Source organism: Chrysoperla carnea, chromosome 2 (genome assembly GCF_905475395.1).
Source record: "Chrysoperla carnea chromosome 2, inChrCarn1.1, whole genome shotgun sequence".
Classification (NCBI taxonomy): domain Eukaryota; kingdom Metazoa; phylum Arthropoda; class Insecta; order Neuroptera; family Chrysopidae; genus Chrysoperla; species Chrysoperla carnea.
This window is the reverse complement of record NC_058338.1, coordinates 13,637,683-13,654,781: the sequence shown is the minus strand read 5'-3', so window position 1 is coordinate 13,654,781 and position 17,099 is coordinate 13,637,683. Positions and strand designations below refer to the sequence as shown.

The following is a 17,099-nucleotide window of genomic DNA, read 5'->3' as shown; positions in this document are numbered from 1 at the left end:
AATAGATACGCAGGCTTAAAAAAGGGGAGTTAAAATTCTAGGTAAATTAACCCCCCCCCCAAACTTTATTCCATCGTTCTTCGTATACTTTTTTTACAAATCCAACCAACACAGATGCGCATTTCCGGCTTACATTTTCTACAAAAGATGTTATAAAAATTCATATGCAAATTGAAATAAGAAACGGTACGTTTTCCGTCAAATACTGTAAAACGTGTAAAGTTTAATAAACAATTTACTTTTTGTATAAATTAAAACAGACTCAATAATCGTCTTTGTATATTAATTCTTTTCTAAGTAATAAGAATAAAACTGTCTGAAAGCGAAACACAACATCATTTACGCATATTGAATATAAAGCCTCCTTCACATGACATAATTCAATGGAACTACCCGCTCTAATTCTGGTGTTCACTTATAAACGCGAAAATCGAAAATAAAATTGTTCGATATCTGGAGTCAATTTCAAAATAGTGAAAATTTTGTTTAATTATTTATCTTTCGATATTTCGGAAACCAAGGCAGATATCGAAAAATTGTATTCTTATTTTTCGTCTACGCATTCATGAAGTAATACCAAAACTCAACATCAAAGTTAAAAACAAGGTACAAATAATTGCCATCGTCCTCGTACTACCTTAAATACTTCATAAAAATCTATTGACGTTGGTGGGTTTCGAACTAATGACCTTTCGCATAAGGAGCTTACATCGTAACTACAAGACCTCATTGCGAATGCTATTTCAAGACAATAAACTGTAAAAAAGTAGAAAGATAATAAACTAGTCCTCAATCGCCGAACGCGCATAAAGGACCTGTATTCCAATAGTAAAAAATAAAATGGGATCGACGATTTGTTCCCTTATAAATGTGCCGTGTGTAACAGGTTTAAGAACTTGAACATATGATGAATGCAGTAAGCATATTGAATTTAGTAAACGTGATTAAAATTAATAAATAAATATTATATCATATTTAATATATACACACACATTCTGTAATGGTTTTTTTTTTATAATAAAAAAAAGGTTCTTTTAATAAACACGAACAAAAAAATAAAAACTTTAAAAGTGTTATTATTTATGTTAGTCTTCCGTTTTGATAATGCCCTAAAAATGGTTTTAATAACATGAAATAGAGTCATGTTTGAATGACACTTATATTTTGTAAGCTATGAGATTTTGATTGCATCGTTATTTGAATAAAAGATTTTTAACAATGATGATTGAAATATCTTGTATTTACTCCAGAAATAGTGACCAATGATATCTGCAGCAACAATTTTGGTAACACACTGGCAAATATAGCAGAGCCAGGCTAATTAGTTTTCTAGTTAAATTACAACGTGGAAAAATCTGACTCTGTGATAAATGAAAACTAAGTATTCTGACTGAGTAATTTAAAAATTACATAATGAACAAAATTAAATTTTAACGTCACTTCTCTAGGATGTTTTTTCGTAAGCGGTACATTTTTATACCGTTTGTCTATTTTTCGTGATTAACCAACACGATAAGCTTGAAAATTAGAGACAAATCATGGAATTTGATAACGAAATAAGGAAGAATTCAATTAAATTTTGTTTTCTCTTTTCGGCATGTCTCATATTTACAGAGAAATCTAATATTTAGAAACAATAGGGAATGATCCTGATGTCGAATTGGCTATATTAATAATAATATGGCCATAAAAATATCAAACTAGACAATACCATGACAAAAATTTAAAAGTGAAAATAAATTTGATTAAAAAACGAAGTTATAAGAAATCAAAGATTGTATTCAAAGGTTGCCCATTTTCTTTTAGCAAAAAAAAGTTTAAAACGTAATCTCTAGGGCGACACACATGAAAGCCGTCACTAGTGGGTATCTTTCTCTTTCTTTAATTAAGAATTTTAAACGTTCATATCTTGCATAGTAGCAAAGATTCTTAAAACCCAACTTCACTTTTCTATTCGTAAAGTGAGAATTCTTCATCTCAAAAGATCAAAAAAATTTAATTCGATCCCCTTTATTAAAATGATAACACTCTAAAATACGCAATTAGAAACTTATGTAAATACTTATTTATCCAAAGCGAATTTGAATACAATAATTTACTCAAATTATTGATCGGCCATTTAAATGTAATATGCATCACAGCTTGTTTGAATAAAAGATTTTATATTATTGTATAAAATCCGGGTTATGACAATCCCAAAGATTACAATCAATGAATTTGATACAATTTTTTAAAAATAAATACCAACGTTATCGAACCATAGAACAATGTAGTAAATATGTATATTTGTATAAGTTAAAACTTATATAACTTTTAAGTTAAAAACAATCATGTAGCCGAAATTTCGCATTGATCAAATTTTATGCCCATGATACAGAATTTTCTTTTGGTTTGTTAAATCATAGGCGTGTCGATTTGGTTTGCTAAATTCTAATCAACTCCTGAAATAAGTTTCGAATAAAAGGTTATTCATTTAGTAACAAAATTAGTCCATCAAATGTACTAAATATTTATTGTAAACCTAGACCATTCTCAAACTTCAAACTATTTCTTTAGCTAAAAATGGATCCAAGTGGATTCAAAGCTCGCAAGAAAGAAATTATTGATTGAAGTCAGTACTTTAAAATTATTGTTTACTTTTTCGTCTGTTCTATTTTTTGCGAAAATTTTTTTTTACTATAAACATTTACGAAATGTAAACACTATGAATAATAAATATTCAATATCTTATAAATTAAATTTTATAGAAAATTATTTACAAATTTATTAAAATCGATTAGAAAAAAAATTACTTATATGGCCTCTGATTTATTTATTTATTATTTACAATTTTCATATGTATAAATATCTGAGACATTTTCCAATATTCATTCTTTAAATTGTTTATTGGTTAAAAGCTTTTAAAATTTTATTAAAATGTTTATCTTAACGCATAAGTTTGTTAATTTTTTCCATATGTTTGAAAAAAGATAAGTTTTAAAAATGAATCATTCTCTGCCTGTTTATCTTGCTTCGACAAATGGATAGACTATATTATAGCGTTTTTGAAGGCTGGGGTAACTGCGGCGTTTCTAAGTTTACGTTGAGCTTAGCATTAAATCTCTGGTTAGTCTAGAGGTCTGACTAGTTTAGGTTAGTCTATTAATAATAAACGTCCGTGTTTATGACATACACCGTATTACAGAGGCCACCCACATCATTATGTGTTAATCTTTATTTATTTAATTACATTAATTTTTACAATTACATTTATGATGTGGGTGGAATCGGTTACTTCGTTCTTATCCAAGCGACGACAATGTGAACAATTTTGCACCTCCATTAATTATAATTGTTCACACTGCCGCTGATTGAATTCGAACCCGCAACCTAAGTCTAAGTAGTCAAACGATCTAAGACTGACGCCTTAGACCGCTCGGCCATTGAGATTAGTCTATTGAAAATACACGGTAAGATATTCATGGCGTTTACTACATTGGGATGGTATACAAAGAGATACTATAGTAACTAGTTAGAGTTAGTAATATTGCAGTGTTGAATAGAGCTATCCCCCAGAAGTATTATACGTAGCGCCAACCAGTGAGGACCTGACGCATGACTCGTCCGCCATAACTATTGCTAATATTACTGTTATCTCAATGATCAAATCATTATGGCGTTCACTCGGATACTCACATAGTAATATCCACAAAAAATTTCTTAACGTGATATGCCAAATTTCGTTTGAAACAATGATCAATACGTCCCTTTTCCCTAGGCCTTTAAAACAATATACTTGAATTTCCAAAATTTTCCTTGAATAGATCTATATTATAAACAAAAGTGCAAAATAAAGCCAATCCAGACAAGATGTGCGCGTAATATGTATATTTAAACTATTTCAGGCAATATATTTTCCATACAGAATTTTTCGTGCGGGTTTTCTAATTTCCCTCGATTGTAGTACAATTTTACTTTGTAGTACCTATACCTACACAATAAAATTGAGTATATATTGATTGAGTGCTTTCAATTTAATTATTTTGCTTTACAATTGAAAACTTAAAACAATTTAGCTCTCTCGATTCATTTAGACTTGAATGTATGCATATATTATTATTATTATTATTATTGATGATGATGAATAGAAATGGCAAAGCCAAGTCTAGACAAAAACAAGTTGAATAAGAATTAAAAAAAATGTTTAATGAGAAAGTTATTAAATGTATATAAATTTCTTAATATGACAACTTGATATACATACAAATAGATCCGATCCATAAAATTCTTTTAGGTATATCATGTACATTTTATTAGCTCTTATTAATAAATCTTCTATATTATAAATGCGAAAGTAAGCATGTTTGTTTGTTTGTTTGTTTGTTACGCTTTCACGCTAAAATAGCGAATGGTTTTTAATGAAACTGTACAGCAATATAGTTGATATATCAGAATAACACATGAGATTTAATTTTAAAGATATCTTAATAAAAAAATTACAGATTTCTGTAAAAATAGTCAATAAGAAATATTTCACGGCCATCTTCTCTGATATACTCAATGAATAATTACGACTATTATACATTTAAAAAAATAGAAAACCATATATATATATATATATATATATATATTTTACCTGTGTAAAACAATCCTTGCCATTATTTCGAGTGTTTTAGAAAGGGGATAAGCAAGAGCAATCTTTATCAATCTTTACTTTTAAACCCAGCGAAGCGGGTGGGTATCACTCTAGTTAATTTAATATTTGTTTACATCTCTTGTGTACATCGGGTTCTTTTACGCTTATGTAGAATTATATATAATAACTCGACTCTTGCGGAATTATGGTGGAAGCGCAAGGAACATTATGTTTTGTTAACTAAAGGATATATTTAATTCAATGAATTGCGCTTCCACCAAAATACAAAACAGTGTGCAAAAAAAAAACACTAAATCTATAAATAAGTCAAGAAATTTTATTTTCTGAAATAGATGTCTTACACCTATCCTGATTATGAAAACTTTCAAATTAAACTTTGAAATTGGACAGCTAAAATGTCACAAGAAGACATATTAATAGAAATAGTTAGTAGACATTTTTGTGGCGTCTGCTGAATCAAAAAACACCGTTAGACCCAGTTTTAACCATGAGAGACCGAAGAAAACTTTTTTTATGATAAATTTGGAAAACTTTATTAGTTAAAAGCATATTCATTAGCTAAAAGAATTTAAAGTGATGAAATGGATGACATTTGTGTTAATTTCTTCTTTAAGTGATTTTCGCTAAATCTTTAGGCATTTGAATTTCAAAAGCTATAGTATAAATCGAAAAATTTCACTCTTCTAAAACTCTCCCTTAACTTTCGTCTAATTCTAAGTACTACCAGAATAGACCTTCAAAATTTGAAACGCGCTCTTTTTTTTTTTTGGGAACGTCTTTAAATAAAGATCTGAATTTTAGATTTTTTTCTTCTGTAGTTCAGTGTATTGATACAATTAAAATTGCTTGTTGTTATCTTCACTTGTTTGTAATTGATTTGGGAAAATAACTAATAATAAATATAGTTGATATTTATCGGAAATTAACTACAAATTTATCTAGAATAAACCAACGAATAAAATTAAATTTTAAATTATAATCGTTTCTGAGGATGGTTTATTCATGTTGAATAATAGCACAAACTATTTATCGTTTATAAATGAATTATTAGAGCAACCTATAACAATTCTATAGCAGTGTATCTATAACCAAAGTTATTGAATATTATTTATTTATTCATTATGGAAATTTCATCTCCTTTTAAAGGTTATATTCGCTGTGAAAGTTAAATTAATTATACTTTTTTAGATTGATAATGATATATATATAAACAAAGTTTATTTTTATTACTTTAATTGGTAATATAAAAAACAACTTAAACTAAACCAATACCTGAAATATTAAGGGGTGGACTATGGTACCTTGGTGATAATGTATATTGAATTATACTTTTCATGACAGATATTACTAATTATAAGATAGCAATTTACTGTATGAAGACAAAATTTAGTTACCTGATGGCAAGCAACCGAGAGAGTGGTTGTTCATATGGTTTTGTTTTAAATAAAAGCAGAAATATTTCAGTTTTATTGATAACGGATAACTTTGAGGAGATAAAATTTGAAAATATGTAACGTCATATAAATTGGATCATATCTTTTTCCTGTATCAACGATCAACGAACGTAGATACTTAATGATACAATTACTATTTTGTTCTTTGTCATACGTCAACATACTCAGTTAAAGCTGTAACTAGATGCTAATAGAAGCTAATAGATGCTAAGAGAAGATGCTAGATGCTAATAGAAGCATAGATGCCAAGAGAAGAGCAAGCATACAAAAGAATTACTGTTTCCTACAGTGGACTGTAAAGATTACTTGTTAAAATGATTTGGAAATGATCAAAGGTACACTAAGATATGGTGTATGATTCTTTATGGTCTTCGATCATGGATCACTTATAAGTAAAGCATGTAATATATTGTTTCTATCGAGATCTCTTTAAAATTTCAATTTATAATGTTTTGAAATAATACTGTTATTAGAAGAATGTGACAAAAATACATAGTATGTAGGAATAATGATGATGAAAGGAGGGACTTCTAATATTGCTATATTTTAAAATAGGTATAAAAACATTTAAATGTAAATTATGATCAAAGGTATAACAGTTTACCAAACTATTTGAAAAATTTTAATTCAAGGCTAAAATTCTTTTATAAAATTATATCGGTTAAATTTCGTTCATTCATTTAATATATCGAATTTTTTCAAAATAGCTTTTTGAAATGACATTAGCTTATTCATAAACTAACTAAAATAAAGTGAAGAATTCTAGCTTAACATGAAAGCATTTCGTCAGATTACAGACTGAGAATAATGTGAGTTCCCGAAATTGTAGAAAAGTAGAAATGGTCGTTTAGATCGCGAGATAATCAACTGCAAAGTTTGCCTTTAGGAAAAAACGAAAAGCTTTTAGGAAAAAAATACCACGTCGTTTTGTTTTCGAGATATTAATTTTGACACAAATTGTCAAAATTGGGAACTAAGACATTAATTATATCGTTTTTTAAAATGTCAAATTTTCTTAAACTTTGAGTTTTAATAGTAAGTTTTATTCTTAGCCTATGAAAAAAATTCGTTAAATTCTGTCGAAAGGTGGTTTTGCCATTGTTTTAGCATAGGAATAACAAAAACCATACTGGAAATACCTTAAAATTTAATTGGCAACAATCTAATGTTGCATACAAGGATGCATACATCTACTTAGAGCTTTTAATTCTTCAGATTAATAGAGACACTTCATCTTGAAGAACAAAAGCTTTTTTATAAAAGAAAACTTATACAATATTCGTTGGTTCGCCGTAAAAGTCAAGAACAATACTAATAAAATAACAAAAAAAAAAAAAAAACATAAATTACTTTTTCTTAGAAGCATAATTAATGTCATTTTAAATTATTTATGACACTACCGTATAAAATGTATTTGACAACTGTTGATTTAAAACACAGTAAAAAAAAAGTCACCGTTATGATTAGTCTCAGTAGCAACACTACCTATAAATTAATTCTTAAAAATCAGTATAGCTAACGTTTAATTTCAAGTTAAACTTGAAATCTAGTGACTTCATCAATCAATCAAGACAGATCAGTTCAAATTAATCTTGATTTACTTAATTATAAAATCATTGAGTAATTGTCATTAACGCGCTTTTTATCAATATCTACGATAAAGTATGCGGATTCAAAACATAAGCATATTGGGTATTATTTTCAAAATACTTCAGTTTAAATCATTAGGGAACATCTTTACTTAAATCAGACAAAAAAAACTATCTACAAAAAATACTGTTTAGTACATTTGGACTAATTTTAAAAATTCTCTATAACAAAGCCATAAAAAACATTTATTTGAGCAGTACTCGAAAAACTTTTTGATTTCCCAACAGTGTGCATGGATTATTTGTATCATCTGTTGACCGAATTCTATCATCAACAATTGCATCTAACAATTCCCTTGTTTAATCAAGTTAATAACATAAAACACTTTTGCACATAAAATATTTCTTGTGAGCTAAATCCCAAAAGGCTAGTTACAAAATGTATTTTTTTACGTACCATACATATAAATCACATCGAAAACTTTCCCGCCATTTTCAACACAATAAAACAAAAAAATATATATATTCACTTACCAAAAATATCAAGATTTTAATTCATCGAGATATATAATCAAAAATTCTGATAATTTTTTTTATTGTCGAGAGAAAGAATTATTTTTTTTAAAAAATTAATACACAGAAATTTTTTGTGAGAACACTTTAAGGGTTTTTAAACATATTTTTTGGATGATATGATTAGTTTAGGTATCACAACAATGTTCAAATTTCTAATTCTAATAAACATGATAATTTATTTTTTTTAATATTAATAATTAACAATTAATCATCGTAGTAAATATCGTATATAGTGTTGTATCGGTTGTATATATCGATGTCGAACACACGTATCGAAAACGCATATTACAAATAAAATTCTTACTTTGCTATTTAATAATATATATGTCTAAAAATATACAAAAAAAAACACGGCATAAAAACACGGAACGCGGAGCAAAACATACCATACAGATGTATATGTATAATGTGTATGTATTTTCATATCGATATTAGCAACGATTCAACACGAGTTCATACGATATTATTATATACCTACATGTATCTCGGGTAATATCTCATATCATTTATATGTATTAAATTTTATATTTCAGTATATCTGATTAAAAATGTCAAAACAGATATATTTTTGATGGTTTTTCCTCAATATTTTCCACTAAAATTTGTTAGATACTATCCAAAACCCTCTCATACTGTTTATTTTTATCACCATCAATCATTTCATATTTCGTGGGAATGTGAAAATACTATCATAAACAAAAAGGGAATCCCACCTATACATAAATACGACGTCATTTTAACGTTGTATTTTAGTTTTTCAGACAGAACAAAGTGAGTGCATATTTTATAACTTGTGAATGCGAAATAATTAACAGATAAGTAGCTAAAATAGCTTAAATTATTTTATTAAAGTCATTTTCCTTAGTGTATCATCAAATTTTGCATTTGGCAGTTATAAATTGAAATAAAACAGATTGTCAAAGTCTTGATCTGAATGACAACGTTTTTTTATAAAAGTAACTGCTTTCGTGACCTTCTGGTTTGTGTAATCAGACAACTTTCCACGCTTTAAGCTAAGCATAAAAAAATCAAACTAAGACATTTTAGATTAAATTTTTGTAGCTCATATGACACAGTATCTTATTATTATTCGATTTAGTTTCAGATTAAAAGATAATTAGTTCAAGATTTTAGTTTCAGGGGATTCTATATATATATATATATATATATATATATATATATATATATATATATATATATATATATATATATATATATATATATATATATATATATGGTGGTGGCGCCGTGAAATATTATAAAAGCTTATTATGTTGTGTAGAAAAAACTTTTAACTCTGAGACGAATAGACGTTATGGTCTCATACAAAATATTTTTGAGAATCACCAGCGCAAAATATTGTATTTATGTAATTTTATTGACAATTCTAAATTTGTTTTTCCCAATCGAAAACGAATGCATCTTGGCGGTGAAACTTGTTACATTTAAATACACATTTCAACTTCTCCTAGATATTTGATACTAGCCTTCAATAATTCAAACATTAAGAATCTTAGACCCTATCAAAGTTGGTCCAGGCTAATGTTAATTTTTGTAACTTGTTTTGATAAGGCAAGAAAATTGCGGGACTGTTTCAAGTTGGAATATTCCATGAATATTCCATGAGTTCTAATTTATTATTTATTATCTTTGATGATACTTATATTAAAAGATTTATTTACAACACACTTGTGTTAGAACTCCCAAGATCAAATAGATAAATTTTCAGAAAAATTGCAAACATGATCAAAACGATATATTGTAATTCATATGCCATTAGCACGAAAAACATAAAAGCATTGTTGCACAATTGTTGGAAAAGTGAGATAGACCAATTTTACAATGCATTCATTCTTATAAATTATAAAATAACAAAGACAGCAATATCTAAAATTAAATTATATTAGAATGAGATAAAAATATCGCTAGAGCATTATGTTTTGATGGAATAATATCTCTGAACATAACAAAGTAGAGATTTGTTACATGCGGATGGCAGCAGAAGCAAAGCAAGGCTAGGCTACACAAAACAGAGCAAACAGTGAACAACAGGCAACATACAGCACAGTAGGTATATATAGGCGGATTGGTATATTCAGTTCAGTTCAGTTCGTAGGCATCGTAGTCTTCATCCAACTACATAGAACATGATGGGACACAGGCTGTGGCAGGGTGTGGACTCAATACCTATATGGTTATGCTATTTTTAGAGGCTTTTGTTGTAAACATTCAATAATATTTTATTATAAAATGTGGGTGCAATCTTATCGTAATTAAATATATGAATAGAAAATAAATACAGACTGAGTTGTACTGTGCCGTCCGTGCTTTTATATAGTCAATATTTATATTATATTCTAAACGGCTGGGAAAATTGTTTGAGAAGTTTCGCTCATAAAACGCAGTTACTGTACCGATCGCAAAAATTTCGGAAAAAATTTCTTTAAATATTCATCGATCCGACCTGTTTTTATTCCATATATATATATGTAATATATAAGGTATACTAAGTTCAGTCCCAAGTTTGTAACGCTTAAAAATATTGGTGCTACCAACAAAATTTTGGTATAGGTGTTCATAAAATCACCTAATTAGTACATTTTCGGATGTCCGGCCGTCCGTCTTCAAGCTGAAATTTATACAGCGTACTCAGGACGTAAAAAGTGAGGTCGGGTTCGTAAATGGGCAACATAGGTCAATTGGGTCTTGGGTTTGTAGGACCAAATTCTGGCGTCAGAACGCTTCTTGAAAGTCGTTATTGTTTAACAATTTCAGAAAAAAGCGTATGCATCTCGTTGGAAAGCTACATTCTCAAATTTGCTGACCTCGAAGGTTGCTGGCCTCGGCTGGCGCCTTGATCATCCATAGTTGCCCGAATACATATATCTCTTTTCCTTATTAATACACAAACTACGTTTACACATAAGTAGTAGAATGAAATGTAATAAACTAATGTCGCTGTATATTTTGTTTTAAAAATTCACTTAGTCTGCGTAGCTCCAGCATGACGAGTTAAATGAAGGGAGAGAAGAAAATAAACTTTAAAGTGCTTTTCCTTTCATATTTTCTGTTACAATACTTTTAGTTAATAATACAATAATAATATACCTACGATAACCAGCATCATGAGTCATCAAAGTAAACCTCACCATTTAAAATCAGAGCAACAAACAAGGGATATTTAATTTGAAAAAGTAATTCTATCGAATCTGTAAATGGTTCGGAAGTAATATAATTCCAAATACGGTTAAAGACACGTCCTAGGCAACACCCTATTATATTTCTATTCTTGATAAAAAGTTTTACCGAAAGTACATTGTCCCAAGGATTACTTATATTTACATATATTTGTTCACATATTCTTAAGATGTTATTAATAAGGGTATATAAAAAAAAAAGAGGTTTTGTATAGCTTTGACAGATATTGTTTACAGATTTTTTCCTTACAAAGGATAATACAAAGGATTCCGCACATTTTACATTGGATTAATTTTTTTTGTTCAAATTTTTTGAAACTCATCCTGATTGAATTCCAAATGGGTGATGATTACAACTGACTACATGCAATTTAAGTTAATTTAATGTTCTCAAAGCATTCATTTAAGGGTTAACGGTTACCGTAAAAAGGGCAGCAAAATTTTTTACGTATTTTCACATAAGTGGAGATAATTTTTTATTAAAGAAGAATTTATCAGATAAAATTACACAAATTTAGGCCAATCTTAATGAAAAACAAGTTAAATTTCATGAATCTCATCCACGAGAAAACCCATATAATGCAGCCAAAATATCATGTAAAAATCTTCCTAATTTGCTTCCGGAAATAAGAAAAGAAGAAGAGAGGAATTGAAGTTTCTTTTGACATTTTTAATAACTTTTAATGTATTAAATAATATTCCATAAATCGTTTTTTAACTATGTACTTAATAGCAATAATGTAAACAATATGTAGCCAATGGCATATAGATTAGACAAGGACACAGGGAAACTCACTGGCAATCTTCTCTCTCATTCATCATATCGCAAGTTTTGGGTTCTGGCGTTCTCTAGTTGTATAAACACTGTGGTATACTATGAATTATCATAAAAGATGATGTCATGATTCATAGCGCATGATTCTGCAGTGTTTTAATGTCACAATTTTTTTTAAGCTAGTATATTTATTGCAAAAAAACTTTTAAATGTACTTATTTTATTATAGGAATCATTTTTTTTGTACCTATAATCGATTCGACGTGTTTTTGGTACACAGAGAGTTAACTTTATCGAACGGTTTTTTAATAACATAATATGACATGAATTCATTACGTACAAGAGTAATAATGAAACCATAAAAATGTGAGCTTTTCCTTTTCATGTAATGTAATTATAATTTAAAGTTTACTTATTTGCTAACACACTTTTCTTAAAAGGTTCTACCATGTATGTTGTTGCTGTATACTTTCACAATTAAAATATAAATAAGAAATAATTATTCAAAGTTTGAAAGTTCTATATAAATGGGTATTTATAGTTTTGCAAGTTGTTTGAAGAAAAAAAGTCAGCTTTCTTATTTATGTGTATGCAAATTTTCCCTTTTATAGATAATAAAAATTATCAATTTTCATATTGCTGGCGATTACCTGTATACAGTTACACTCAACTATGGATAATAGGATAAGTAATTGTATTGAAAATCGTGATAATTCTGATAATCCTTAATTTTTATTTGGGATTTTTAAAAGTGGCTGATAAAAAGTTATATACTACATGTACAGGGTGTCTCGTGACTCGATGGCAGAGCTTAAGAGCGTATAGCTTTAGACAAGTTAAAGTCGAAAATGCGTTTATAGACTTTTGCCTACAATCCAATAGTTAAGCAGTTATATGCACTATTAAATTCAACTAATAAAGCAAAGACATTGTTGAATAAAGTAGTTTTCGGATTGCTTACACAAAGGTAATTAAAATTTTGGACACTATACCCATCCCACCCTCAACTGCTTCACAACATATAATTGCTTTTCTAGTAATTGAAGGAGTAGCTCTCTAAAGAGTATCTGAATCGTGTCGTATGGATACAACTACAGCCATAATATCTCTGATGTATTCTGGGTATGGCAGCATTTGCTTCCATACTAGAGAACCAAAATACTCTTCAGAGAGCTAGATCTTCGCAGGAGCTGTCAGAGTGGTCAGGAGGAGGAAACTATGTCTCATATTCTCTGTCACTGTCCAGCTCTTGCCATGAGGAGATGAACTTATTTGAGCAAGCCTCTCTTTGACGACCTCTCCGACGTAAAGTCCGTCGATGTCAAAGCACTCCTGCTGTTCTTAAACAGCTTCAAATGGTTCATGAAGTAGTGGCCGGGGATAGGCCAACCCTTTTTCGGTATCACAATGGACCCTATGGTCTACGTGTATCCCATTCCAGGACAGCCACTCTAACCTAACCTAACCTAGATCTTCAATTACTAGAAGAGCAATAATGTGTTGTGAAGGAACGAGAGGACATTTTTGCCGCCCCCAGAATTTACCCTCTAGGACCATGGCCCATGTGGCCCAGTAGATAAATCCAGGCCTGTACATTTGAGTTAGCAATATAATCATTAATATTTTAATTAATAAATCATTAAAACACTTTAATTATTGAATAAAAATCGCCTGTATAACAATCTTGGCGTTTTTCTATCCAGGAACAGAAATAAAATAGCCCAAAGAATATATTTAGTAAACCGGATGTTTTTAAGTAATAAAATAACAATAATATATATACTCATAAAGTATCAGGTGTCAAATAAAAACCGCAGGGATTCAGTACCTAATCTAGATATTTTTTGAAATCTTTAAATTTACGGTTAAACGTTAACTATTAACAATTGTATACAATAGATTTCATTAATAATTTCAATAAATCTTGCAAAAGCATTTAATCGTAATTTTTCGAAATAATTCATCAGGTCAACAACCTACAAAATATAATTATGACCGGATGTTGAGTAAATCTGAATAGCATACATATTACATTCAAAGATGTACAAACGCATATTCATACATATAAAATCGTTTCGTTTAATTTCGATCGAACAAAATAATATGAGCCGAACAAAATTATTAAGACGAAATAATTGCATATCAAATAAATTGTATTCAAATATATGTAAGTTGAACAGAGAAAGACGAGTGGATTGTAATGCTCTATATTATACATATTATACTCTTAAGACCATAATATAGATATTTTAATGGCGCCAAGCTGTCTAGAACATTACTAGAACGAATACATATAAAGTGCGCTCCATGGCGTCATGCAATCTGTTATGCAATACAGTATGATATACTACAGGAATGCAACTAAAAATTTTACTGCCAACTCTATGACAATATTTGCCAAATATTACTTAATAATTGATGATTTATTAATTTTATTGTGTAGGTATTTATCGAAAAGAGGTCGTTAAAAATTAGAAAGTGATTTTTTTTTGACGCCTTCAATAACTTTTGATCGTGGGATGTTTCCAAATTTGTTATTATTTATTTTTTTTTACGATAATCATACTCGTTGAAAATCTAATGGTAATTAATGTTTGAATGTAAAAAATATATTTGAAACTTCGTATGGTTCGCTTCTCATCAAAATTAAACTCGGGTCTTTCGTTTTGAAAATCAACGGTCCATTGTACCGCATTTTTTCAAAAATATACTATTTCAAAAATACTTCAAATTTCTTCCAGCATTCAGCCTTCCAAATGTCCATAACTTGAGGGATACTTTTATTTTCTTATAATCCAAATACTAACAAATTTTATTGCTCTTAAAATTTCATAAGCATCGCTTAAATGAAAAATTTATAACGAATTCAAATCCTAATAGTCTTTTTAGACACTCTTTAGTTGCGATGTTTTGGACAATGAATATTCAACAATTGTTTAACATTGCTGGGGTTCTATTCAACAATAGTGTTTCCACAAAAACTAAATTTTATTTTAATAAAAAAATAAATAAAGAATTTTATTCTTACTAGAAATTTCAAGGAACGATAAAGAGAGCATTCCTAGTTTATCAATAAATATATTTAAAAAAATTAAAATTTACTTACAAATTCATATTTTTCTTTTAATAAAACATTTTTACCAAAAAAATATCATTATTTCAAAAAAACACTTCACAAATTTTTGAAAAATTTAATTGCAATTATTTAAAATAAATGCAACAACGATATTTTTTAAATTATTTTACACTTTGCGGTTAAACAAAAGAAATTAACGCGCACTTCAATAATTTTATTTTATTATTGAAATCACTTCAAGTTTATTTATTTATTAATCCCATAAAATACCAACTAAACCAGTTTTGTTTTTAAAAATATTTATTCATTTAGAATCGAATTAATTAATTTATTATAAGCTTTGTATTTCTATTTATTTAATTTTAATATTTGTATTTTTTTGATATGGTCTGCCGCCGTTTACACTTGCATGTATATGTTTTTGTAAACAAAGACATATCAGTCAACCAACACTGTATATATTTTCATTTATGAATTGTTTCAAATGTACGCAAACTCCATAATATTATGGTAGTGATGAAGTTTTAACTTCCTGGTGTAAAGTTGTTAGTTTCATCATAAAAATTGAAATCAAAAGCTTTATATGATGTCTTTATAGTTGATATGGTAAGAGGTTTTATTTTTTTGGGGTTCAAGCCATTAAACTTGATATATGTGTTCATTAGATCTTATTTTTATATTTAAGATGTGTTCCCATGGGGGAAGTGTCTTTCGAGGGTTTTCTATCTTCAGAAGCATTTAGTTCTAACTAGTTACAAAATTTAGTATAAATATGGTGGGAGCGCAAGTAAATGTATATAATTTCGGGTATGGAAATCGTTAATCCTAAAAAATGATGAGGACAATCAAATAAACTTGTTAAATTATTGTATTGTCATCGGTGCTTGATAAGTATACCAAATTTCGAGTTAATCCGACGTTTTGCAGGGGGTAAAAATCATGTTCAAAGTTTCCGTTACATACAAACATACTAACATACGTTATGAAGCTAATAATAAAAGCGGTTTAAAAATTACATTTAACTTTAAGTTATCAATAAGTAGAATTTTTATTTTATCAGAATTGATTTGTCTGATCTCTAAAGGCTATATTCACAACGTTTTGTTTTCTGTTAGTGTCGTTAAAATTGAAGGTATATATACTATACGGTCGCTAGCACTAACTGTATACACTTTGCTGTTTATTATTGGAGAGGTTTACTATCGTAAATGGAAGCAGAAAAAAAAATTGATATTGACTACAAGTATATATACAATATGGGTATCATATGGTAGAGAGAACTTGATGTTACGTAGTTGTAGAGAATGCATTCTTAAAACGGAGGGTTAAAGTTCGTTTTACATTAAAAGGAGTGTTCGATTCATAAAATATTCGTAAAGTGTGTAGTAAATAAAATGGATTTGCTACCGTTGAATCAGTAAGGATGGATCAAATCATCCAGGCCTACAACAACATTAAAAGCTTTTATGAAACTTCTTGTTTGTATGTTTACCTGTTACATATTCATTAATGGTCAAAATGAAACTTTACCAGTCATTTCTACCAATAATATGCGATTTCCTTCATGAAAATTGTGTTTCAATAAATTAGGAAGTAACTCTGGGAAAATCAAAGAGTGGCTAGGACAAGCCCATCTTGATTATTGCGACTTGACGCAAGCATGTGACAGGCCAAACTGTGATTAACCACAGCTAGGCTATTCGACTCTGCTCGCCTGAAACTTGCTAGAGTACTGTTGAGAAGGACGGTGGGACTCTTGACAGGACACTATCACCTTCATAATATGGGGATCTCTA

General features: G+C 28.8%; 1 protein-coding gene across 4 annotated transcripts in view; it reads right to left on the bottom strand.

The window, feature by feature from the left end:
* LOC123293151 (proton channel OtopLc) overlaps window positions 1-15,384 on the bottom strand; it is a 40,393-nt gene extending 25,009 nt beyond the window's left edge. For 3 of the 4 annotated variants that reach the window (XM_044873866.1, XM_044873868.1, XM_044873871.1), the window contains exon 1: window positions 8,214-8,409. The gene's annotated coding sequence lies outside the window, so the exon portion shown is untranslated. Of the gene's footprint in view, window positions 1-8,213; window positions 8,410-15,333 lie in introns of those variants that run through there. The other variant, XM_044873867.1, reaches the window with a different exon arrangement.
* Window positions 15,385-17,099: the final 1,715 nt, after the last annotated feature.